A 24,676-nucleotide genomic window follows, 5' to 3' on the forward strand; every position below is an offset into this window, starting at 1 on the left:
ACTGTCATCAGAAAGGACATTTTAGGCATCAGGCAACTTAGTGGAGAGAGCTTGTATGAGTATTTGGAAAGATTCAAGAAATTGTGTGCAAGCTGTCCTCACCACCAGATTTCTAAGCAACTCCTTCTGCAATATTTCTATGAGGGATTTAGCAACATGGAGAGGAGTATGATTGATGCTGCCAGTGGTGGAGCTCTTGGTGATATGACTCCTGTTAAGGCTATGAATCTGATTGAGAAGATGGCTTCCAACTCCCAACAATTCAGTGCAAGAAATGATGCTATTGTCCTTAGAGGAGTCCATGATGTGGCCACAGATTCATCTTCATTTGCTGAAAATAAGAAGCTTGAGGGAAAACTTGATGCCTTGGTCAACCTAGTAACTCAGCTTGCCATAAATCAAAAATCTGCATCTGCACCTGTTACTGTTGCAAGAGTCTGTGGTCTATGTTCTTCTGCTGATCACCATACAGATCTCTGTCTTTCTTTGCAGCAATCTGGAGTTAATGAGCAACCTGAAACCTATGCTGCAAACATTTATAATAGACCCCTTCAGCAGCAAAACCAACAACAGCAGAATAATTATGATCTTTCAAGCAACAGATACAATCCAGGTTGGAGGACTCATCCAAATCTGGGATGGGCAAATCCTCCACAACAACAGCAGCAACAACAACAGCCTATCCCTCCCTTCCAGAATGTTGTTGGTCCAAGCAAGCCATATGTTCCTCCTCCAATGCAGTAGCAACAACAAAGACAACAAGCAACTGAGGCCCTTTCTCAACCGTCCTTAGAGGAGTTAGTGAGGCAAATGACCATCCAGAATATGCAATTTCAGCAAGAGACAAGAGCCTCCATTCAGAGTCTAAAAATCAGATGGGGCAGATGGCTACTCAGTTGAACCAAGCTCAGTCCCAAAATTCTAACAAATTGCCTTCACAAATTGTGCAGAATCCAAAGAATGTGAGTGCCATCACCTTGAGGTCTAGAAAGCCAATTGAAGTCCCTCCACCAGTAGTAGCACCTGCACTTGAACCTGTCAAACTTCATTCTACAACTGAAAAAGAGGATGAGCTAGCTGCACAAAAGAGAAAGCTTCTTGATCATGAGGGAGCTAAAAATTTTTTTCATGTAGGTGGACCTTCTTCTAGTAGTTCTGACTTGCAGCAGCCTCCTATCCCTCTTCCATTTCCACCTAGAGTAATTCCAAACAAAAAGAGGGAAGAAGTGGATAAGGAGATCTTGGAGACCTTCAGGAAAGTAGAGGTGAACATACCTCTGCTAGATGCCATCAAGCAAATTCCAAGATATGCCAAGTTTCTAAAGGAGCTGTGCACCCACAAAAGGAGGCTCAAAGGCAATGAAAGGATTAGCATGGATAGAAATGTGTTAGCATTGATAGGTAAATCTGTTCCTCACATTCCTAAGAAATGTAAGGACCCAGGTACTTTCTGTATACCTTGCATTATTGGGAACACCAAATTTGAGAATGCCATGCTAGATCTAGGAGCATTAGTTAGTGTCATGCCTCTGTCCATTTTCACTTATTTATCTCTTGGACCTTTGCAACCTACGGGTGTGGTGATTCAATTGGCAAATAGAAGTGTTGCTCACCCCACAGGTTTCATAGAGGATGTGTTGGTTCAGGTTGGTGAATGAAATTCTGATACCAATGACAGATGTCGTACCGGATGTCACGACATCACGCTTCAGAACATGCAGATGATGTTTGACAGTATGAACAGATTAAACAAGTAAATAACACAAGAAAATTGTTAACCCAGTTCGGTGCAACGTCACCTACATCTGGGGGCTACCAAGCCAGGGAGGAAATCCACTAAAATAGTGTTAGTTCGAAGATCTAACAGCCACTGTTTACAACCTTCTCACCTAACCACTACCCGTGCAACCTCTACCTAAGAGCCACTCTTAGATATGAGAACCCCTCTCACTCCCTCTCAATCACTCTCCCGTGTTTACAAATAAATCAAAGACACACCAGAGATTGCTCTCTGAACAAAAGAGATCAACTCTACACACTCAGGTCCAACACTTGATGTTAGGGTAACATCAAGGTGGCTCACAAAACACTCAAGTCCCAAAACTCACAAAATAACTCTTCAATCCCGGACTTGGTCGAAAACTCGTGCAGCCTTCATGTTTATATAGCAGTGTGCGTATCTGGGCTGCAACAACTTGCGCTGGATAAGATCTATCATTCTCCTGAAAAATCTGCACTTAAAGATCTAAAAGATAAAGTTTGATCTTTTAGTTTTTATCTTTAATCTCTAATCCCTGAACGAACTATTCAAGTTTGTAATTCGAACTTTAATTATCTTTTAATTCGTTCCTAAAGATAGATCGTCTAATCTGTTGCTAACTGCACAATAATCTGTTAAAGATATAACAGATTTATGTGTCCAGTATTTTCGGGCAGGATGTCCTGGACATTGTATCCGACATCGTGGATCCTGCAGCTTCAATTCTTCATTTGACATTTTATCTTGCCTTGTGCATTGTGGAGCCCAATCTGATTCCTTGACATAACGTTGGACATCATGTGCAGCAACTCCAGCTTTCCTTCATTGTCTAAGTGCTTATGTTTTAACAAAATTTTAGCCAATCTTTTAAAACTCAGTAGAGCTAAGCACTAACAGTGAACTTATTTTTCCTGCTGATTTTTATGTTCTTGATATGGAAGAGGGATTTTCCCATGGTTCAGTTCCAATTATTTTAGGCAGACCATTTATGAAAACAGCCCAAACCAAGATAGATGTTTATGGTGGCACATTGTCTATGGAATTTAGTGATATTGTTGTTCATTTTAACATTCTTGATGCCATGAAACATCCATCTGAGGATCATTCTATTTTTTGTGTTGAGATACTTGATGAGATTGTTGATGATTATATGTTTGATTTTGATTCTCTTCATGGTAGGAAACATCCATTTTTATCTGATCTGCATACTTGTCATTCCTCATGCATTGAATCTAAATCTGAGTTTGAATTTGATCTTGTATCTGATTTTTATGCTGAGAGTAAATTTGAATTTGAGTCTGGTTTTGATTTTCTAGGTGTTGTATCTCTTGATGTTGATTTTTTAGAGTCAGAATGCACTAACCATGTTGCAGGAAGTACATATACTTCTGACTTGCTTTATGAGGTGCAGGTTGAGGAACCCTCCTCTTCTTCTCCTACCCTGGTTCCTCCCATTGTTCAGCCACCACCCACACCAGAGTTGAAGCCCTTACCAACAAACCTCAAGTATGCTTACTTGGAGGACAAGGAAAAATTTCCAGTGGTCATCTCTGCCTCCCTTGCTGTTGAGCAAGAGGAGAAGTTGTTGCTAGTGCTCAAGAAGCACAAGAAAGCCATTGGATGGACTTTAGCAGACATTCTTGGTATTAGCCCATCTACCTGCATGCATAGGATACTTTTAAAGGATGGAGCTAAGCCAGTGAGGCAGCCACAACGGTGACTCAACCCCATCATTCTAGATGTGGTGAAAAAGGAGGTGACCAAGCTCTTGCAAGCTGGAATCATCTACCCCATTTATGACAGCCAGTGGGTGAGTCCAGTCCAAGTGGTTCCTAAGAAGACAGGTCTCACAGTGATCAAGAATGAGAGGGATGAGCTTATCCCCACAAGAGTGCAGAACAATTGGTGAGTCTGCATTGTTTATAGGAGACTGAACCAGGCAACCAGAAAAGATCAATTTCCCCTGCCATTCATTGATCAAATTCTTGAGCGCTTGGCAGGTAAGTCTCATTACTGTTTTCTTGATGGTTTTTCTGGTTATTTACAAATTCATATTGCTCCTGAGGATCAAGAAAATACCACATTCACTTGTCCCTTTGGCCTATGCAACGCCCCTGCTACCTTCCAGCAGTGTATGCTTAGCATTTTTAGTGACTTTTTAGAGAGTTGCATAAAGGTGTTTATGGATGATTTTACTGTTTATGGATCCTCTTTTGATGCATGTTTGGATAGTCTGGATAGAGTTCTTAATAGATGCATTGAAACTAACCTTGTGCTGAATTTTGAAAAATGTCACTTCATGGTAGAACAAGGTATAGTTTTAGGGCATATCATTTCCAGTAGGGGCATAGAGGTAGACCCTACAAAGATAGCTGTTATTTCACAATTGCCTTACCCCTCTTGCATGTGAGAGGTTCGTTCTTTTCTTGGCCATGCAAGATTTTATAGGCGCTTTATCAGGGACTTTAGCAAAGTGGCCCTTCCACTATCTAATCTGATATAAGCTCCATTGGAGCTTGTAGGCCTAGGATCTTCTTCATCAATGGATTCCTTTTCTTCTTGGAAGATGAATGACAGCGGAATGGAGAAGGAAGAGAGAGAGGAGACTCCACTTCAAGGAGAAGATGAGTCTAGAAGAAGCTCACCACCATAGAAGGCCATGGATAAGAGCTTGGAGGAAGAAGGAGATGAATGAAGGGAGAGGGAGAGAAGAGCACGAAATTTTGTGCTCCAAATGAGCTTTGAAATCTGAAGTTTAATATTCAAATGATCAAAGTTGAAAAAAATGCACACACATGACCTCTATTTATAGCCTAAGTGTCACAAAAATTGGAAGGAAATTTGAATTTCAATTCAAATTTCACTTGAATTTGAAATTGAATCTGTGGAGCCAAACTTTGGAGCCAAAATTTCACTAATTATGATTAGTGAATTTTAGTTATGGTTCAGCCCACTAATCCAAGATCAATTCCGAGATTCTCCACTAAGTGTGCTTAGGTGTCATGAGACATGTAAAGCATGAAGGACATGTACAAAGTGTGACTATATGATGTGGCAATGGGGTGTAGTAAGCAAATGCTCACCTCCCCCTCTAAAATTTAATTGGATTGGGCTTCTACCAATTCAATTAAATTTATTTCCAACCACACACGTCAAATATTCACTTAGTGCATGTGAAATTACAAAACTACTCATAATACAAAAACTAGTCTAGGTGCCCTAAAATACAAGGGCTGAAAATTCCTATATTTCTAAGGTACCCTACCTACATTATGGAGCCCTAAATACAAGGCCCAAAAATAATGAAACCTTAATCTAATATTTACAAAGATAAGTGGGCTCGTACTTAGTGATGTGCCATCATTTTCTTCTATTTTCTAAACCCTTTTTGCACCATTTTAATTACTGATTGGTCTTAATTGTCAATTAATTAGGCAATTTTATTATTTGGGCTCATTTAGCTAATTTGATGTTTTTAATCTAATTTCAGGAATTAATGAAACATTGGGCTTAATCCGGATTTTGGTTGTGGACTTGAAGAGGGCAATTAAAGCAGCGCTTACCTTAGTTAATTTCTAATTAGGAAATTTCGCAATTTTATTTTATGTGGTTCAGTGTTTATTTCGTTTTGGGCCAGAGTATTGTAATAGGGCCCAGTGACTTTGAGTGACTCTTTTTTTAAATAGTAGCCTTGGGACTCGTGCAAGGCTATTCTGTTATGCCATTCATTATTCAGAGCTGTGTTTAGGGTTTTACGTTTTTCTGCTTGGATGCTACTGTTCACGTAATGCAATTTTCCATTTCCTGCTTCTAATTACAATTTCGTTCTTGTTTCTTCTTCTACTTTCATTACGTTTCTGTTTTCATTTTCGTTTCTGTCTCATTTACGTTTCTGTTTATTTACGTTTCTGCTTCATGTTTCATTTACGTTTTCTGTTTGAATCTATGGAAGGCTAAATATTCTGGTGTTGTTTCCTTCTGAAGACGAAGCCCAACTCTCTTTGAGGTTTCATTTATAATGTGGTTCCCTGGCAATTTTCCCTTCACCAGTTAACCCAAATTCGTGAACATTAATCAGTGCACGCTTCGTGTTTGATTAATTGCCTCTGAGCCTAACTTGCGTTCATGCTTAATGGACGAAGGGCTAACTGGTGTATGTGGTGCCTAATCACGTATTGACAACCCTAAGTTGATTTTCGCTTAGTAAATTGAAATAGGGTTGGATAAATGCTTAACTGTTAGGGACGAATTCTCCATAACCCAGGATAAGAGAATGACTTCTGAATCGGAGGAAACAACCCATTTTTAATATTATTAGTTTCGTATTCCAGTTTACTTTTTCTGCTCCTTAAATCACAAAACAACAAACCCCCCCATCGTTACTGTTACTGCAAGTATATTATGAACATTTGGTTTATCATTGCTCGTTGGGAAACGACCTAGGATCACTTCCTAGTTACTGCATTTTCATGTTTATTTGATTCGGGTACGGCCTCGATCACTTAGCCCATGGGCCCAAAATCTACCCTAAGACTCATAAGAACCCTAGGGCCTTCTCTTGCATCTCTGGCCCAATCTACTTGGAGTCTTCTATCCAATACCCTTGTGGGGTAGGATTGCATCATTCCCTCCCCCTTGAAAAGGATTTGAACTCAAATCCCGAGGTTCTTGAAACTCATTAATTCTTTGCTCAACACCTGTAAAAAGAATAAAAACATATGTATTAGTTATGTTGGGTATGTTAGAGTACGGTAAGGACTGAAAACCCTTTTCCTGGCCATATTCCCATAAGAGAATATTGTTCCTCACCAACTCATTGAGTGGTGCTACAAGTATAGAAAAATATGGGACAGACCTTTTGTAAAAGTTTGTTAAGATATTGAAGCCCCAAATTTCCCTTATACTTGGTGGAGTAGGCCACTCAGGAATGACCTTTATTCTCTTAGGGTCCATGGGAAGCCCTTGATCACTATTTAAAAAGTTAAGTAAAGTAATGGAATAAAACATACCTTTTTCTTTATTTTCATGTTGATTATTCCTACAAAAAATTATGACAAACCTAAGGTGTCCCACATGAGCACCTAGGTTTGGATTGAAACAAAAAATAAGAACAAACCTACCTAATGAGTCCTTATGTACACAAATCATGAAGATGTTGGGTGCATGAGTGATTTTACAAAAGAGTGTTGCACCACTCAACACATTCTTCATACCACCTATCATAGGGATTTGGTGCCTAATAATACCTATTTTAGGCACCAACAAAGAACAAGGATTTAAGCTCTTGCGAACCAAACCCTTATCCAACAACTCTTTTACTTGAGGAATAAACTCAAGCCCAAGAGATGTGGCAATGCTAACAAGTGTCTTTTTACAAAGGAGAAAATGTGGAGGTTGTCTAAGAAGGGAAATTTCTTTAATATTTGTCTTTATTTAAAAATTTCTTTCCTTCTTAGCTAACCTCTTGGAGGAGATACTTACCTCCTTGCACTCCTCCTTAACCATTAAAGGTTGTCCTTCTTCTTGGGGGTAGATCTCTTCACTAGATTCTTCCCCTTTTGCTTCTTCACTTTTACTAGAGGAAGGTGAAGTAGTAGCCTCATCTTGACTACTATAAATGTGTTGGCCCCTCATAATCATGGTTTTCTTGGTGGGGCATTGAGAAGTAATGTGTCATCTTCCAAGACATTTAAAGCACTTCATGGAGCTAGTCTTCTCTTGCATACTAGCCTTAAGGGGTTGCTTTTCTATTGTCTTCCCCTTATCATCTTTGGGCTTAGAAGGTCTCACCCGTAAGATTCCTTGACCTTGGTCTTTCTTTGGATAAGAGTGAGATCCATAAGATTTTGAAGTAGACTTCCTTTTAAGTTGTTGCTCTACCCTTATTTCCCAATCTAAATTAGCCTCTACATTGTCCTTCCCATGGAAGTATGGGAGGTTAATGTTAGCCTCTTGAGGCTTTCTTTCCTTTTCTCTCCTATGGGAGTGAGGTCTAAGAGACTATGGTTGAAACTAGCCAAAATAAACACTAAAAGAGGTGTGAAAGATAAGGTAAAAACTAATTTGTAAAAGGCAAACTATCTAGGTGGTTTGACAATGGAGGGTAAAGGAAATAAGCTATGAAAGTAAGCAAGAAATTAAAGTGCAAGAAATGCAAACTAGGCGGATCCTAAGAGTGTTTGGATGACCTCATTTAAGGTTCCCAACAAAACACTCATTATCCTAAGGGAAAATTGCCTAAAATTATTACACACAAATGGAAGTAGGGTGACCTATTGGAGGCTCCCAACTTTCCAATGAAAGGCCTTTTTGTTACAAAATTTGAAAGCAAAGCAAATTGCCAATTACAAAATTACAAAAAAAAAGTCCTCAATTGTGGTGGCTATTCTCTCTTTAGTGTTTCACTCAATTTGGAGTGCTTCTTAGTCCAATAGCTCTTAAGGTTGTTGGCTCCTTGCTTCTTGACTCAAATTCTTCAAGATTTCGCACCAATCCTCCTTTCCAATTCCCTATATGGCAACTCACAAGCAAGGAAACAAAGAGACAAGCAATAACCAAAGAAAAAAAAAATGAAATGAAAGCTAAACCAATAGAGTTTTAACAAGAAAAGTTTTCAAGGATTATTCAACAATTAAAGCAATGAAAAGCACAAAAAAGCAAGCTAGGACTCAAAGAGAAACCTAGAATGGCTCTAGAGTAGAGTAGAAAAACTAAAAAATAAGACTCAAGAAACCTCTAGTTTTGGAACTTGTTTTCACAATAATTTTCAATTGAAATTTCAGAACTAGGATTGGTATAAAATAGGCACCAATTATAGAGCAAATTTTGAGCCAAAACAACAAGCACACTTTCCTTTCACTTTTTTTTCTTGGACACTGATTTTTCTGCCAACTTGTGCGATTTTTCTTATATTTTCCTTTAATCCAAATCGCTTGGTTCTTTTTTTTATAATTTTGGTCCTGATGTCTATAAAATTCAGTAAAACTTTCAGCTCAAAAAACGTAATGAAAAATTCCCAGTAATTTATACAAGTTCGTATGTTCAAGTTGCCAGCACCAGAGATTTCAACCTAGAAATCAAGAGTAGTGTTTATGTTGCTTAAGGCTTGGATAGTTACAATTTGTGTTTGCTTATGCTCAATTATCTTGAATAACACAATTAAAAAGAGCTTAAGACTTATTTTGATTCACAAATCCAGCCACAACTCAGCACCACAACTCAACTTCATCATAGGTATCATGTAGGAAACTTAGAAAACAAAAAAAAGTTCAAGAACAAGACTACTTCTAGGAATTGATTTAGAACATGTTATGAACTAAATAACATGCAAAAATTAGACTCAAAATTAAAAAGATAGGCTAAGAATGACAAAAATACATGAAAAAATGTATCTAGAATTCAATCAACAAAATAAAAATTCAACACAAACTTAGAACATAATGTGACAATTACTATGACTAAACATGACTCTAAGACAACATGGATTAAGTGATTTACACTTAGATTTTTGTGTTTTTTTTTTCTAATAAATATTTTGGAAGAAAATTTAGATATAAAGGTTCAGAACAAGAATATTATGAATGAAAAATGATAGAACCTAAAATCAACACAAAAAACATGATTCAAGAGTAGGTCTACAAAATTTGAGCCATAGAAATGCAAGAACAAGTGTAGATCTAAGATTTAATCGGTTTATTTTTTTGAATCTACTCTAAACAGAACCAAACCACAAGACAATGGAGGATATACAAGGAGAATAAGATGAAGAACAAGGAATTAAAGAGAATTCACCGAACAAAAAGATAGAGGAAGCAAAAGAACATCACCTAGATGAAGATGCTCTTGATACCACATGATGTAAGCTCCATTGGAGCTTGTAGGCCTAGGATCTTCTTCATCAATGGATTCCTTTGCTTCTTGGAAGATGAATGGCAGCGGAATGGAGAAGGAAGAGAGAGAGGAGACGCCACTTCAAGGAGAAGATGAGTCTAGAAGAAGCTCACCACCATAGGAGGCCATGGATAAGAGCTTGGAGGAAGAAGGGGATGAATGAAGGGAGAGGGAGAGAAGAGCACGAAATTTTGTGCTCCAAATGAGCTTTGAAATCTGAAGTTTAATATTCAAATGATCAAAGTTGAAAAAAATGCACACACATGACCTCTATTTATAACCTAAGTGTCACAAAAATTGGAGGGAAATTTGAATTTCAATTCAAATTTCACTTGAATTTGAAATTGAATCTGTGGAGCCAAACTTTGGAGCCAAAATTTCACTAATTATGATTAGTGAATTTTAGTTATGGTTCAGCCCACTAATCCAAGATCAATTCCGAGATTCTCCACTAAGTGTGCTTAGGTGTCATGAGGCATGTAAAGCATGAAGGACATGCACAAAGTGTGACTATATGATGTGGCAATGGGATGTAGTAAGCAAATGCTCACCTCCCCCTCTAAAATTTAATTGGATTGGGTTTCTACCAATTCAATTAAATTTATTTCCAACCACACACATCAAATATTCACTTAGTGCATGTGAAATTACAAAACTACCCCTAATACAAAAACTAGTATAGGTGCCCTAAAATACAAGGGCTGAAAAATCCTATATTTCTAAGGTACCCTACCTACATTATGGAGCCCTAAATACAAGGCCAAAAAATAATGAAACCTTAATATAATATTTACAAAGATAAGTGGGCTCGTACTTAGCCCATGGGCCCAAAATCTACCCTAAGACTCATAAGAACCTTAGGGCCTTCTCTTGCATGTCTGGCCCAATCTACTTGGAGTCTTCTATCCAATACCCTTGTGGGGTAGGATTGCATCATTATCTGCTGCAAAAGGAGGTGGAGTTTGATTTTGATGACCGGTGTAAAGAGGCTTTTGATTGCCTCAAGCGTGCGTTGACTACCACCCCTATCATTCAGGCACCTGATTGGACAGCCTTATTTGAGCTGATGCACGATGCATCCAATTATGCATTGGGGGCTATCCTTGCTTAAAAGATTGACAAGCTGCCTTGGGTGATCTACTATGCTTCCAGAACTTTGGATGCCACCCAAGCAAATTACACTACCACAGAGAAGGAGGTATTAGCGATAGTATTTGCTCTTGAGAAATTTCGTTCATATTTGCTTAGTACTCGTGTTATTGTTTATACTGACCATGCAGCTCTAAAGTACCTGTTGAAGAAGGCTGAATCAAAGCCTAGATTGATCAGGTGGATGCTTTGGCTCCAAGAGTTTGATTTGGAGATTTGTGATCGGAGCGGTGCACAGAACCTCGTGGCTGACCACCTGAGTAGGATTGAGCGTGCGTTTGAGGACTCACCCATTCGGGATGATTTTCCGGATGACCATTTGTACATTCTGTATAATATTTTTGATTCTTTCCCCACTCCTTGGGTTGCTAATATTGTGAATTATTTGGTTGCTTCTGTTTTTCGTCCCTTAGCATCTAAAGCTCAAACTGATAAAATTAAGAGTAATGCTAAGCATTATATTTGGGATAACCCCTATTTGTGGAAGTTGTGCAGTGACCAGGTTATTAGGAGATGCATTCTAGACCATGAGATTGACTCAGTCCTTCAATTCTGTCATTCTTCCGCACCAGGTGGCCATCTTGGCATACAGAGGATAGCTCGCAAGGTGATTGACTGCGGTTTCTATTGGCCCACCATCTTCAAGGATGCATGGAGAATCTATAGCACTTGTGAGCCTTGTCAGAGAGCAGGCGACTCACTTTCATGGAGACAACAAATGCCTCAACAACCCATGTTGTTCTGTGATGTGTTTGATGTCTAGGGTATAGACTTTATAGGGCCTTTCCCTGTCTCTTTTGGTTTTGTTTATATTCTCCTTGTTGTTGATTATGTTTCAAAATGGGTGGAAGCAAAAGCCACCAGAATAAACGATGCTAAGGTTGTTGTGGATTTTGTTAGATCTAATCTGTTTTGCAGGTTTGGAGTCCCTAGAGCCATCGTTAGTGATCAAGGCACCCATTTTTGTATCAGATCCATGTATGCCTTGCTAAAAAAGTATGGAGTCGTGCACAGAATTTCCACACCTTACCACCCCCAAACTAGTAGGCAGGCTGAGATTTCAAACAGGGAGATAAAAAGGATATTGGAGAAGATTGTGCAGCCGAACAGAAAGGATTGGAGCACCAGGATGGATGATGCTCTTTGGGCGCATAGGACTGCCTACAAAGAACCCATAGGAATGTCTCCTTATCGGGTTGTCCTTGGCAAGGCATGTCATCTTCTTGTAGAAATAGAGCATAGAGCCTACTAGGTTGTAAAGACCTGCAACTTCTCTATTGATCAGGCTGGAGAGGAAAGGAAGTTGCAACTAAGTGAGCTAGATGAGATCCGTTTAGAAGCCTGTGAGAATTCCAAATTCTACAAGGAGAAGACCAAGAAGTTCCATGACAGCTTGATAGCTAAGAAGGACTTTGTGGTTGAACAAAAAGTTTTATTGTATAACTCTAGGCTCGGACTCATGAGTGGTAAGTTGAGGTCAAAGTGGATTGGTCCTTTTGTGGTGACTAATGTTTTTCCTTATGGTACAGTTGAGATCAAAAGTGAATCCACAGATAAGAGCTTCAAGGTCAATGGACACCGGCTGAAACCATTCCTCACAAATCCCTCCTTGGTGGATGTAGTGGTGGAAGAGACCTCCTTACTTCACCCTACTTCTCTTCCACCATGACTTAGGGAGTTTTCTTTTTCTGTCTCCTTCTTTAATTTTATTACACTTGTCCAAATTTATTAATTGTTCTGATTGCTCTTGATCTTATGATTGTGCTACATTGAGGACAATGTGTTGTTTAAGGACTTGGTTGATTTTGTTGATATTGGAGGTTTTGGGTTTACTACTTTTGCTTAATTTCCACTTATTCCCCATTGTTCCTCTATTCCTTTGGGTTTTAGCTCCTTATCCCATACTTTCCTCTACCTTGTCCCTGGCCCCATTACAACCTTAAAAGACCTTTTGATCCTCATGTGCATGTGCTTGTGGTGTTTGGTTGTCGATTTTAGAGTCTTGCCAGGTCTATGTGGTGTTTGTTTTCATGGGTACTCTGAGAGTAAACAGTAGCCTAGACACTTGAGAGATAGAGTGCATATCTTGTGAGGCTTTATCACTTTTCATTCAATTCTTGAGCTGATTGACTACCTTGCCATGTTTGAGGTGCTTGGATGATTTTCATGACTGTCTTGATTCTTTAACTCTTTACGTGTTGGATGTTGCCCATTCCTTGAAATTCATTGAGGAATATGTAAATGTTTTTGTATTTGTTTGTCTCTCTTTAATGTCTTTGGATTTGTTCCATGCTCTGCTTTTTGATTTTGCCCAGGAGTGCAAAAGGCTAAGTGTGGGGGAATTTGATGTGTCCTTATTTTCTCCTATTTCTTACCCCTTTCTGTCACCATTTTAATTACTGATTAGCTTTAATTGTCAAATTAATTATGCAGTTTTATCATTTGGGCCTACTTGACTAATTCTGTGTTTTAATTTAATTTTAGGAGAATTATAAGCAAGTGGGCTTGGATCCGGAATTGGGCTGAACCGACTTGGACTTGAAGAGAGCAGACAATTTTATTTGTCGTCCAGTTTTATTTTATTTCATTTTTGGGCTGTATTTTTGTAATTGGGCTACCAGACCTTATTGGACCCAAAAATCAGATTTGTAAGCTTTGGGGCCTAGTGACCTTTAGTGAGCCTAGCTGCTAGGGTTTTAGGTGGGCGGTTACTGTTCATGTAGAAGGGAGATTTGTAGGGTTTCATTTTCAGTTTTTCGTGTTACTGTTCACGCGCATGGTACTGTTCACGTAGCAACTCCATTTTCGTTTTCTGCCTCAAATTCCAGTTTCGTTTTCATTTTTTGTCTTCTAATTTCAGTTTGTTTTTTGCCTTTGATTTCCTTTTCGTTTCTGCTGTTAATGGAAGACTGAATCTCTAGTGTTGTTTTCTCTTGAAGATTAGGCATAGCTCTCTTTGAGGTTTTGTTATTAATATTAAATTTTGATCAGTTTTCCCCTTCACCAATTATTCTGTATTTGTTGCTGATATTAATCCATGCATGCTTAATGCTTGATTAATTGTCTCTGTGCTTAATTAACGTTCATGCTTAATGGACATGCGAAAGGGATTAATTGGTGTATGTGTTGCTTAATCACATAATGATAACCTTGTGTTAATTTTTGCTTAGTAAATTAATTTCGTGTTGGATTAAGTGGTTAAACTGATTAGGGATAAATTCTCGTAACCTAGGATAAGAGACTTGCTTTTGAATCAAGGGGAAACAACATGTTTTAGTTTTGTTATTTTTTTTAATTCAAGTTTGCTTGTTGTTTAAATTACAAAACAACAACTCCCCGATTTCGTTACTATTTTATTATTATATGTTATGAACGTTTGTTTGATCATTGCTCATTGGGAGACGACCTAGGATCACTTCCTAGATACTTCATTTTAATGTTTATTTGATTTGGGTACGGTTCTGATTATCTACCATGTTGGCAAATATTTCCATCATGCATCGTTGAAAAGTAGCAGGAGCATTGCAAAGTCCAAATGGCATTCTTCTATAAGCAAACACGCCGAAGGGGCAAGTGAATGTTGTCTTCTCTTGATCATTTGGGTCCACAACAATTTGGTTATATCCAGAGTAGCCGTCCAGAAAACAATAGAATGATTGACTAGCTAATCTCTCAAGCATTTGGTCCATGAAAGGAATAGGAAAGTGATCCTTCCTTGTGGCATCATTCAACTTCCTGTAGTCAATGCACATCCTCCACCCCGTGACTGTTCTTGTGGGGATCAAATCATTTTTTTCGTTCCTTATCACTGTCATGCCACCCTTATTAGGGACTACTTGTACAGGGCTCACCCAAGCACTATCTGAGATGGGATAGATGAGGCCTACTTCCAGCAACTTGAGCACTTCTTTGCGCACTTCTTCATTCATAGAAGGATTCAATCTTCTCTGCGGCTGTCTCACAAGTTTATACTCGGCTTCCATGTTGATTTTATGCATGTAGTAGAAAGGGCTAATTCCTTTAAGGTCAGATATGTGCCATCCAATTGTTGCCCTATGCTTTTTCAAAACTTCCACCAGCCGAGATTCTTCCTCATCAGTCAGAGAGTTGCTAATTACCATTGGCCTGGCCTCATTATCTTCTAAAAATACATACTTCAAATACTCCGGCAAGATCTTCAGGTCCACCTTACCCTTCTTTGTGGGAAGGTCCTTCCTCAATTCTTCAAACATAACTTTTTCTAAAGGGCTTCCTTCAACCCATCCAACTCCTCTATACATTTCTGCAATTCATTTTCTTCTTCCTTTGTAAGGCACTCCACAACATTGGTCAGAGCTTTTTCTAATGGAGATTGTAATACTATAGCTCGAGCTACCATGGTCACCTCATGTTCAACTGCCTCCATCTTAAAATAGGCTTTGTGGTCACTTGGATGCTTAATTGCGTCAAATAAATTGAAGGTAACCTTTTGATCATCGACACTCATTTCTAGGTTACCATTTCCCATGTCCACCACACACTTAGCCATCGAAATGAAGGGACGACCTAAGATCAATGGAATCTCAGCATCTTCTTCTTTATCCATGATCACAAAATCAGCAGGGAATATGAACTAACGCACCTTGACTAGTACATCCTCTACTACACCGTAGGGTCTTGTAATTGAATGATTAGCTAGCTACAACGTCATTCTAGTTGGTGCAATCTCCAAGTTTCCAATCCTTCTACACATAGATAGGGGCATCAGATTGATGCTAGCCCCTAAATCAATAAGTGCTTTTCCAATCGATACAACACCTATTGAACATGGGATAGTCACACTCCCTGGATCTTTGTACTTTGGTGGAAGGATTCTCTGAATAACTGTGCTACAATTGCCTTCCACCATAATGTTTTCATTATGTATGTATTTACCCTTCTTTGTCAGCAAATCCTTGAGAAACTTAGTGTAGAGTGGCATCTGTTGTAAGGCTTCTCCTAAAGGGATAGTAATTTCCAATTTCTTGAAAATATCAAGGAAGCGAGCAAAGTATCGCTCCTTGTCTTTTTTTTACGGCACCAAAGGGTATGGTGCTTCCTTTCCTGAGTTGGGGACAACCTCTTTCTTCTTCTCCCTCACCAACTCACTCTTAGTCTTTTTATCTCCACTCTTTTTTTTTCTCCCTCACTTTCTCTCTTTTTATTATTTTTCTCATTTTCTTATTCATCAACCTCACTTATTTTTTTCTCTCCTGTCTGTTCTCCCTCGTTTTCTTTTTCTTCCTCAGCTCCTAACTCTCCTTCCTTGCTCTGACTCTCCTTATCCATAAACATTCCCCTTTTGCTTCTAGTAACTACAGCTTTGCACTCCTCCTTGGGATTCTTTTCAGTATTTGCTCCAAAACCCTCTGAGGAATTTTCTGCTATTTGCTTGGCCAGCTACCCCACTTTGATTTCCAGGTTCTTAATTGCTGACTCAGTACTCTTGTGATTAGACATTGAGACCTGCATAAACTGAGTCAAGGTGTCCTCTAGCTTGGTGGTTCTATCATATAGGTTTGGCCCTTGGTTAGGAGGTCTATTAGAAGACCCTCCTTAATCCTTGTTGAACTGATTGCATGGATGTCATCTCCAACCTTATCCTTGATTTTGATTAAAGTTTTCTCCCTGCTGGTACCTTGAGAAACCACATGTGTGAAATCCTTGTCTATTTTGATTTCCCATATAATTAACCTCTTTAGTTGCATCATCTTGGGTTATACAGTAACCCGATTCATGAGCCCCTCCACAAATACTATAGCCCCCAACCTGCATAACTGCTGAGTAAGACGGTTGAGTTTCTTGCAGCTGTGTTGGCAGTTTGCTTAGTGTCTTTGTGAGTGACTCAAGTTGTTTAAATAACAGCTTGTTCTGAGCCAACAATGCATCTTGAGAGGAAAGCTCCAACATACTTCTTTTTGTGGGGATGTGTGTTCTATCACGCAAAACAGCATGATCACTAGCTTCCATATTCTCAATTAGCTCTATTGCTTCCTCTGGAGTCTTCAACTTGATCTTCCCTCCGACTGAAGTATCCAATAATTTCTTAGACTGCGGCCTTAAACCATCAATGAATACATTCAGCTAAATTGGCTCAGCGAATCCATGAGTTGGTGTTTTTAGAAGCAAACCATGGAAACACTCCAAAGCTTCACTCAAGGACTCGTTAGGAAATTGATGAAATGAGGAAATTGCTACTTTTCATTCAGCTGTCTTGGATTCAGGGAAATATTTCTTTAAAAATTTCTCCACCACTTTTTCCCATGTCTTCGGACTATTTCCTTTGAAAGATTGCAACCATCTTTTAGCTTTTCCTGCTAAAGAGAATGAGAATAAATTCAATTACATAGCATCTTCAGGAACCCCTACTATCTTGACAGTGTTACAAATCTCTATATATGTTGCTAGGTGAGCATATGGGTCTTCGTTAGGCAAGCCATGGAAAATATTTCCTTGAATCAGCTGAACAAGGAGTGTGTATATGAAATATTTGTGGCTTGGACTTCCCACCGTGTAACACTGGTGAAAAACTGCAGCACGGTGGAGCTGGAATAATCTTCAAGAGTTACCCTCTGCAGTTGATCGTCTGCCATGGTGTTAGCTTTGAATGCACCAACTTCAGTTCCTCTAAAATCTGTTGGAAATGATGATGAGGATTCAGACGACAAAATTCTCTCGCCACTTGGGTTAGTTGTCCTCTCTTGTAGCACTCTCTTCCTTTTTTATGCGTTGTTTCTCCAGCAAGTTGCTTCAATCTCCAAATCCAATGGAGCTAAATCCCCTGCTAGAGTTTTACCTTGCATACAAGAAGCAAGCTACTACAAAGCAATTAACCAAGTCAAGAGATTATATTGAATTGAAAATATTCATAATAAACAACCAAAGAATAAAGAATAAATGTTTCCAAACTATTTTATACAATCCAAGTGGAAAGAAATTCCCCAGCAACAGTGCCAAAAACTTGTTAAGCCCTATTGGCAAGTGTACCAATTAGCACAAGTAGTATTTAAACGGTAAGACCGAGTATCGTATCCACAGGGAATTTGTTTCACTTAGACGTTGTATATTCAGTATGTAAACACTTTTAACTTTGGAAATGAAATGAATAGTTTATCAATGATTTAATTTTCTGCAAGTAATTATTCTACTTATCAACTTACGAAATAAACACAAAGTTGTAAAATATGATAAATATCAAGGTAAAAGCATCAGGGAGTCTTCTATTGAACTTTCTCTTGTCGTATTAAAAGGTTTTTCTCTATTTAACGTTATTCTAGCGCTCTTGCACCACCTATTTACTCAGACCATGATTCCTCGCAAGAATGAGCCTAACTCTCTTAGTTTTGTTCTTGATTCCTCAACAAACTCGTTCTAAAAGAGTTGCAATACGCGCACAATACAAAATATACTAGATTAATGCATTCTATTCCTAGATACACAGACCTCTAGCTGCTCTATCAAGTTCTATGATTTTCAAGCATTTTCCAACACTCAAAAGCCTAACTAAACATATAAATGGATGATCAAGCCACAAGCATATAAAATAAATGCAGATAGAAGCAAAGAACACCAGAAAATAATATTAAATAGATAGTTAGAAGTTTACATTAAGAGTGCTTAGTAGAATAACTCCCCAACAATGAAGTTCCTAGCCCTCCATTAACAAGGAGGACTTAATACAAAGAGGAAATGAGTATTTTTGTGAAAGAAAATGGTAAAGGATGAAGAAAATGTCTTCTCTCCAGCCTCAGTGCCTTCTTCTCTCTGTTTTTACGTAGTGAGAGCTTGGTGTCTTTTCATTTCCCACCTACTTAGTGTTTTAAAGGCTCTTGGACTTCTCAGCATACGAAGGCTCGCTCAGCAAGCATGTCTCGCCGAGCGAGAGTAAGTGAATATCCGCTAAGCGAGCCTGGGTGCGCTAAGCGCGAGTAGAGACAACGTCCTCACTGGGTGGGTTGGCTGCATGCTAAGCGTGTTGCTCTCTAACTTAACATCTTCTATTGTTTTGCATCCACTAAGCGAGTTGGCTGCCTTGCTAAGCAAATGAGGCTCACTTAGCCAATCTGCCCCGCTAAGCGGGTTCTTCAGCAGCATTTCACCCTTCTATTCTTTAGCCTACAAACTGAGTTAAATTCAACATTAGTTCTCAAAAATGGAGTTTCTACTTTATAAATTCATATAATAATGAAAATATTTACAATTTCCACAAAAAGAACTATAAATTAGAGGCACATTGCTATTTTCTTCCTTATTTTTAATGCACTAAAAGCTCATGAATAGCAATTAACACACCCTCCCTCTTTTTCCTTCTCCTTGACCTTTGGATCTAAGGCCTTACTATCCTTTTTTTCTAACTTTTCCTCATCCCTCTTGTCCTTCATTGTAAGTTGATCCTTAGCTACCTGTGAAGGTGTTTGAGGATGCAACACAAATTTAGTGCCAAGATGGGTGAGGGTAATCTCATTAGTTAGGCCATTGTAAACGATCTTCCTATCAAATTGCCATGGCCTTCCTAAGAGAATATGTCCTACCTCCATGGGAACTATATCACAAATAACTTCATTCTTATATGTCCCAATGGAGAAAGGTACCTTCACTTGTTAGTTAACTATCATTTCTCCTTGCTCATTGAGCCATTGAAGTTTATAAGGTTTTGGGGGGGAATGATAATGAGGTTCAACTTGGAAATCTTGTGCTACAACAATTGCACAAAGATCAACTATCCACAATGAGAGAACAAGTTTTATCTAAAATTTTGCATCTTGTATGAAAGATGATCTCTCTTTCGGATTGAGATAGATCACAAGATTGGCCTCCAAGGAGCCTTCTAACCATTAGGAGGTCACCTTCTTCATGGGTGGGTTTTTCTATGGTCTTACCCTTATCTTCCTTGGGTTTTGAAGGTGCAGCCCCCAAAAATCCTTGGGCTTGGTCCTTCCTTGGATAAGAGTGAAAGCCATAAGATTTTGAAATTTTTTTCTTTTAAGTTGTTGCTCCACTCTTATACAATGTTGGAATAACTCATCTAGGTCCCTATATGAAAGTAGTTCAACCTTGTCCCTTACTTCCATATTAAGCCCACTAAGGAACCTAGTTATGCTTGTTCTTTCCTCTTCCCTAAGTCCAGCTCTTAAAAGGAGTAGTTCCATTTGTTGTCTATATTCTTCGTCACTCATAATCCCTTGTCTAAGCCTTTGGAGCTTGTCCATAAGCTCTCTTTCTTAGTATGAGGGAATGTGCCTCTTCCTAAGGGCACTCTTAAGATCATTCCAATACTCTACTGGAGGATTCCCATGAATCCTTCTTTCCCTAACAAGGGAAGTCCACCAATAGAGGACATACCCTTGGAAGCTAAGAGTAGTCAATGGAACTTTTCTCTCTTCACTAATATGATGGCAAGCAAAGAGTTGTTCAACCTTTATTTCCCAATCTAGGTAGGCCTCAACATTATCTTTTCCATGGAAATATGGGAGGCTAATGCTAACCTCTTGAGACCTTCTATCCTTTTCTCTTCTTTGGGAGTGAGGTCTAGTATGAGACCTATGCCTCCCTCCATAGTAGTAACTTAAGTCTTCACTCAAACTTTTACAAGACTCATGACTACCATAGGAAGCATTTCTTCCTCTTCTCAATTCTTTCATTAATTTTCTTCTTTCTTCCTATCACATTTTCTCTCTTTCATCTTGATTGATTTCTTCCACTCTTTTTTTTTTCCTTTTTCTTTTCTCTCTTGTTTTTATTTCCACAATTTAAGGGATCTCAAATCATCTAATATCCTATACAAGGGGTCCTTTGGAGTAGAACCCTCACCATTAACACTAGATGAAGAATGAAGACTCATGTTGAATCATAAGTTATGGTTATTTCTTGTTGGGGGTTTGAAAACAAAAGGTAAAAGAAACTATGGTTGAAACTAGCCAAAATAAACACTAAAAGAGCTGTGAAAGATAAGGTAAAAACTAATTGGTAAAAAGCAAGCTATCTAGGCGGTTTGACAATTTAAGGTAAAGGAAATTTAAAGCAAGCTAGACAGTTTCCTATGTGAAGGCTTGGATGACCCTTTGGAGGTCTCAATTGTCTCTTCACTTAGTCTCCACGGTTTACACTAAGCTATTACACAAAAATAGAGGTTTGGGTGGTCTCTTGGAGACTCTCCATACACCCCTGAAGAATGTCCATATACAAGGAATTGCAATAGAAAAAATTTAGCACTCAATTGTTCTATTACAAAAAACTTAACAAAGCAATTAAGGTCTTTAAATTTGTCTTCAATGCTTGTTTGTTTTCTCAAGTGTTTCATTCAAAATTTGGTGAGACTCTGGTTGCTTCAAATCTAATGGTTCTCCTAAGATGGTTAATCTCCAAGACTCAAAAATCTTTCTTCAAGCAATGCACCAATTTACTCTTCCAATCCTTGTTGTAGGCAACACTTAAACACAAAAAAAAAAGACAAGCAAGAAATGAAAAATGAAATGAAATGAAAGCTAAACCAAAAGGAAATTTAACATGACATTTATTCGATGAGATTCAAGGAAAAATAAAGCAAAAGGACAGCACCACAAGTCCAGGTGGAACACAAAGGAAGTCCTAGAATGACACTAGATTAGATTGACAAATTAAAAACAAGACTCAAAGCAAAATTCTAGTTATGTAAATTTGGAAACACATCTAAAAGATGAACAACTCCAAGAAGTCAAATAGGCTTGTAATACAACTCAAAATAATGAAAAATTTTCAAGCAAATCAAGCATACACATTTTTTTTATTTTTGTTGTTGTTGTTCTAGACGTGTATTTTGACGTTAATCTTTATCACCTTTTCTCACTCATTTTTTGTTCATTCTTTTTCCATTGTTTTTGACTAGACGTCTATTTTATCCAGTTAAAATTTCAGCTCAAAACTCGAAGTGTTCCAGCCATAGCGAAGTTAAGAAGATAGTGTTCCAGAACTGACAACAACCAGAATTTCAACCTAGAAATCAAGAATAGTATTTATGTTGCTTAAGGCTTGGATAGTTACAATTTTTTTTTTGCTTATGCTCAATTGTCTTAGATAACACAATTCAAGAGAGCTTAAGACTTATTTTGATTCATAAATCCAGCCACAACTCAATTTCTTCATAGGCATCATATAGGAAACTTAGAAAACAAGAAAATTTCAACAAGACTACTTCTAGGAATTGATTTAGAACATGTTATGAATTAAATAACATGCATGAATTAGACCCAAAATTCAAATAATAGGATAAAAATTGCAATAATACATGAACAAATGTATCTAGAATTCAATCTACAAAATCAAAATTCAGCACAAACTTAGAACATAATGTGACAATTATTATGACTAAACATGACTCTAAGACAACATGAATGAAGCAATTTACACTTATATTTTTGTGTTTTTTTTTCTAATCAATATTTTGCAAGAAAATTAAGATCTAAAGGTTTAGCACAAGAAGATTATGACTGGAAAATGATAGAACCTAAAATTAACACAAAAACATGATTCAATAGTAGATCTATAAAATTTGAACCATAGAAATGCAACACCAAGTGTAGATCTAAGAATTAATCAGTATATTTTTTTAATCTACCCTAAACAGCACCAAACCACAAGACAATGGAGGAGATACATGGAGAAGATGATGAATAACAAGGAATTAAAGTGAATTGACCGAATAAATGATAGAGGAGGCAAAAGAACGTCACCTAGATGAAGATGCTCTAATACCACATAATTTAGCTCCATATAGAGCTTGTAGGCCTTGGATCTTCTTCATCAATAGAGTTCTTTGCTTCTTTAAGATCAATGGCAGCGGAATGGAGGAGGAAAGGTGATTGGAGATGCCACTTCAAGGAGAAGATGATTCTAGAACAAGTTCACCATGGATAAGAGCTTGAAGGTAGGAGAAGATGAATGGAGAGAGAGGGAGAATGAGTTCTGAACTTTGAAATCTAATTTCTCAAATGACCAAAGTTGTCAAATGCACACACAAGGCCTTTATTTATAGCCTAAGCGTCACAAAAAATTGGAGGGAAATTTGAATTTCTATTCAAATTTCACTTGAATTTGAATTTGAATTTGTGGGGCCAAACTTGGAGCCAAAATTTCACTAATTATGATTAATGAATTTCAGCTATGGTTCAGCCCACTAATCCAAGATCAAATCCAAGATTCTCCACTAAGTGTGCTTAGGTGTCAGGAGACATGTAAACTATGAAGGACATGCATAAAGTGTGACTATATGATGTGCCAATGGTGATGCAATCCTACCCCCCAAGGGAATTGGATAGAAGACTCCAAGAAGATTGGGCCAGAGATACAAGAGAAGGCCATAAGGTTCTCATGAGCCTTAGGGTAGATTTTGGGCTCATAGGCTAAGTATGAACCCACTTATCTTTGTACATATTAGATTAGGATTTCATTATTTTTGGGCCTTGTATTTAGGGCTTTATAATGTAGGTAGGGTACCCTAGAAATGTAGGATTTTTCAGCCCTTGTATTTTAGGGCACCTAGACTAGTTTTTGTATTAGGGGTAGTTTTGTAATTTCACATGCATTAAGTGAATATTTGATGTGTGTGTTGAGAAATAAATTTAATTGAATTGGGAGAAGCCCAATCCAATTAAATTTTAGAAGGGGATTTGAGCATTTGCTTACTACACCCCATTGCCACATCATATAGTCACACTTTGTGCATGTCCTTCATGCTTTACATGCCTCATGACACCTAAGCACACTTAGTGGAAAATCTTGGACTTGATCTTGGATTATTGGGCTGAACCATAGCTAAAATTCACTAATCATAATTAGAGAAATTTTGGTTCCAAAATTTGGCTCCACAAATTCAATTTCAAATTCAAGTGAAATTTTAATAGAAATTCAAATTTCCCTCCAATTTTGTGTGACACTTAGGCTATAAATAGAGGTCATGTGTGTGCATTTTTTCAACTTTGATTATTTTAGAATTACGCTTCAAAGTGCAGACCTCTTTAGAGGCTCTAAATTCCGTGCTCTTCTCTTCCTCTCCCTTCATTCATCTTTTTCTACCTTTAAGCTCTTATCCATGGCTTCCTATGGTGGTGAGCTTCTTCTAGACTCATCTTCTACTTGAAGTGGCGACTCCATTCATCTTTCTCCTTCTCCATTCTGCTGCAATCAGACCTCAAGAAGCAAAGGAATCCATTGATGAAGAAGATCCAAGGCCTACAAGCTCCAAATGGAGCTCCATCATGTGGTATCAAGAGCATCTTCATCTAGGTGATGTTCTTTTGCTTCCTCTATCTTTTTGTTCGGTGAATTCTCTTTAATTCCTAGTTCTTCATTTTATTCTCCATGTATATCCTCCATTGTCTTGTGGTTTGGTTCTGGTTAGAGTAGATTCAAAAAATAAATAAATAAGCCGATTAAATCTTAGATCTACACTTGTTCTTGCATTTCTATGGTTCAAATTTTGTACGTCTACTCTTGAATCATGTTTTTGTGTTGATTTTAGGTTCTATCATTTTTCATTCATAATATTCTTATGCTGAACCTTAGATCTAAATTTTCTTCCAAAATATTGACTAAAAAAACACAAAAATCTAAGTGTAAATCACTTAATCCATGTTGTCTTAGAGTCATGTTTAGTCATAGTAATTGTCACATTATGTTCTAAGTTTGTGTTAAATTTTTATTTTGTTGATTGAATTCTAGATACCTTTGTTCATGTATTCTTGTCATTCTTAGCCTATCTTTTGAATTTTGAGTCTAATTCATGCTTGTTATTTAGTTCATAACATGTTCTAAATCAATTCCTAGAAGTAGTCTTGTAGTTGAACTCTTTTTTTATTTTCTAAGTTTCCTACTTGATGCCTATGA

The sequence above is a fragment of the Glycine soja genome, chromosome 15 (genome assembly GCF_004193775.1).
Source record: "Glycine soja cultivar W05 chromosome 15, ASM419377v2, whole genome shotgun sequence".
In the NCBI taxonomy this organism is placed as follows: Eukaryota; Viridiplantae; Streptophyta; class Magnoliopsida; order Fabales; family Fabaceae; genus Glycine; species Glycine soja.